The sequence below is a fragment of the Bradysia coprophila genome, unplaced genomic scaffold, assembly GCF_014529535.1.
Source record: "Bradysia coprophila strain Holo2 unplaced genomic scaffold, BU_Bcop_v1 contig_538, whole genome shotgun sequence".
Classification (NCBI taxonomy): Eukaryota; Metazoa; Arthropoda; class Insecta; order Diptera; family Sciaridae; genus Bradysia; species Bradysia coprophila.
Window position 1 is genome coordinate 42,369 of NW_023503785.1, and position 3,416 is coordinate 45,784.

At 38.0% G+C, this 3,416-nt stretch overlaps 1 long non-coding RNA gene across 1 annotated transcript; it reads right to left on the bottom strand.

Annotated features, from left to right (window-relative positions):
- Positions 1–589: 589 nt before the first annotated feature.
- Positions 590–2,078, bottom strand: LOC119083041. The gene is made up of 2 exons (XR_005088786.1): positions 1,177–2,078; positions 590–1,106 (listed from the first exon to the last, which is right to left on the bottom strand). It is a non-coding gene; the product is annotated as an uncharacterized LOC119083041 (long non-coding RNA).
- Between the last annotated feature and the right edge of the window lie 1,338 nt (positions 2,079–3,416).

Below are 3,416 nucleotides of genomic sequence, written 5' to 3' on the forward strand. Positions count from 1 at the left end.
CTGTTACACTATGATCGCGTTAACAGTTGCATTACGGTTCCTTTAACAGTTGCATTACGGTTCGTTTAACAGTTGCACTACCATATGCTCAGATTATTTCAACAGTTGAATTACTATTTTAATCAGTTGTGGTTTGGTATCCCGAACAGTCGCACTACGGTTGCCCCAACAGTTAAACAACTCTTACATTAACTGTTGCAATACGATCACTTTAACAGTTGTATTACCGTTGTTACTAAGGATTTTCTCAATAGATGATTTACATTCGCAACAGCCCTTGCACGATGATTGCTTGAAGCTGTTTTAACAGTTTACTACTTCTACCTCAACAGTTGTACAACGGTTATGTAAAGAGTCGCGTTTTGATTATTTTAATTTGAACTACCTTAATTAGGTAATATTTCCAAGAACAACTTTCACACATCTTTCGATTAAAACCAATCCAAAATACTATCAGCAAATCTATTGAGATGGATTACCGATGGAGTATACACGCTATCGAAGATATTTTCCTGCATCCTTCTTAACGGCGGCATACTCATATCACAGAAGAAACCCAGATCCAGATATCTTGTAATGAAAGACTTGATTCAGACATACGCAGATAATGTTTAATGAACAAATAAGAGATGAAGAAAAAATGGAATTACGCCACCATTCCTATGCACTTAAAAAGTTTTCATATCGGTGGGTTTCAATGAGATAAAAATAATTTAAAAAAAAAACAAAAGAACGGAATAGAGTTTTTGATAAATGAAGGCTCAATATTGTGGATCGAATCCGTCATCATCTGAATGATGGAAATCTTCATCGTCTTCTTTTCGTGCGTTTGGATATTGGTAGACAACTTTCCGTTGTCGGGTTTTTGCATGTTTCAACCACTCAACCATATAAGTGCTGTACTGCTTGAGGGTATACTTGGGGTATTGCGAGCGAACACTTTTAAAAATCAAGTCATTCAGAAACGTAAGTTTGAGGAACGGTTTTTTGTCTGCAGTGCCCCTCCATGTGTAATGTTCTAATGCAGTGTCAGCGATTAAGTACTTCATTTTCCGGCGAATTGAATCTTTTTCATCTCTACCACCAAGCAAATCGATTCGGTTTTTCTTGAAAAAAAAAAGCAAAACAATAGTTCGATACTTCGAGCAACCGTACAATAATTTGAATAGTTCGTACCATTCTACGTTTGAAAGGTAGATCTCTCTCGATGTACCAATCTAATTGCTCAACAGACGGTTGACGTTTTACGGGGAAGTTTTTGTCGAGTTCATCAAAATCTTCGTTCACATCTAACGACTCGCCTACATCGTCATTTTGTCCTTGGTTGAGCGACACTTTCTTAACAAAAACTTCCCATTGGGTCTGCATACGTGCTTCATAATTCATACGTCTTTGCTCCGACTGTTTGAAGATATTCTTAATATCATTTAGACCCGACACAATTGCTGAAGCGATCTCACCTAACACAAAATGAATTGAATTAGTTTTTTCTGGTAAAGACGGCAACATTTTCAACTTTTGGAATGTGCACGAGTGGAATTGACATAGTGGGTAATAGTGTAGTAGCAAAAAAAATTGGTTTGTATGGACTGTTCGAAATTTTCGGTTTCGCTTTGGTATAGACCAGACAAATTCTGATAATCGACTCATCTCTCTGAGACTAAATTTATCTACACCGTGTAATTTAGCTTTTCCTTTTTTTTAAATTACTGTCGGCGACTCAATGCCACCATCCGTGCACAAGTCCTGTGTTGCGTAGTGAAATTATTTTGCTAAAGATTTCATTCTCAGACCAATTTAGCTAGGCTGATGATTTTCGTTTAAAGTTATAATTTAACGCGAAAAACGACTCTCAATTAACCCATAATTATAAGTGAAAATCTACGTCAACAACTACGGAAAACGAAAGCTTCTTTACTGATTTGATCATTCCCAACAGGTGGAGGCATCGTCACACTTGCTGGTCGGATTACAATGTCCTCGATGACATTTAAACCAGAATGTTTTTTAATTGAAGGGTTTGTCACGTCTTCACCAAATATGCCAGTACCAAATTCGCTATGCTTGTGTTCATCTTCTATGTAAGAAAATGGTTAAAGAAACTCGTAAAATTGGTATTAGGGTCCCATTACTTTTGGGTTTTCTTCTTCTTCTTCTTCTTTTTCAGCCTGTTTCTATCCACTGCTGGATGTAGGCCTCTCCAACTTCTTTCCATTTCGTACGATCCATTGCCATTTGCTGCCAGTTTGTACCTGCAATATTCTTAATTCCGTTTGTCCATCTCTCTGGTGGTCTACCTATAGCTCGTCTTTTATATGGTCGCCAGTTCATGATCTTTTTGGTCCAACGTTCGTCTGTCCTTCTTGCAATATGTCCCGCCCAGCTCCATTTCAGAGATGCTATTCTTTCCATGACATCAACGACCCTGGTTTGTTGTCGAATCCATTGATTCGTCATTCTGTCTCTGAGTGTTATTCCAAGCATACTCCGTTCCATGGCTCTTTGTGTCACTCTCAATTTATCTTCGGATGCTTTTGTTAAAGTTAACGTTTCCGCTCCATAAGTGAGCACTGGAAGGACACAAGTGTCGAAAACTTTGCGTTTCAGACTATTATTCATTTTGCTTTTGAAAATTAGTCTGAGTTTTCCGAACGCTGCCCATGCAAGACCAATCCTACGTCTTATTTCTGCAGTTTGGTTGTCCAGACCTAACTTCAGTTTATGTCCTAGATATACATAGCTGTCGACTCGTTCAATGACAGTGTCACCAATTTTGATTTCTCTATCGTCCCCGATGTTGGTCATGACTTTTGTTTTCGATAAGTTCATCTTGAGGCCAACTTTGCTCGCCTCTTCACTTAACTGTTGTAGCATAAGCTGAGCCTGACCTAGATTCGCTGCTATCGGTACAATGTCATCAGCGAAGCGGAGATTGCTCAGGTACTCTCCATTTATCTTTAATCCCATTTTACTCCAGTTTAACTTCCTAAAAATACTCTGCAGAATCGCCGTGAATAATTTGGGTTTTCGAACCGGATTAAGTATTTTCTTCTTAGCCTCGAATGATCCTGAATTTAAGGCAGAATAGATGTTTTTCACCTGATCGTCTTCTGATACATTATTTTGGTCGTCAAGGGGTGCTAGGTCGACTTCTTCATTGATTGGAGTGGATGATTTATCGATAGTATAAGCTTTTGAATTGAATTCTATTAAACGAAACTATGAACAAACTACGTTTATTTTCAAAAATAAATACTCGCCATTTTCAGTAAGCGCATTTTCGATTAAGTATTGCTCCTTCGTGATAGTTGAGCTTACTTTAGCTTGGTTCATTTTTATGAGAGGGGGTGGTGAAATTTTCTTTTTGCCAGCGGCGGAAGCGGTGTTTATTTCTAAGAATTTTACAATCAAAAAGA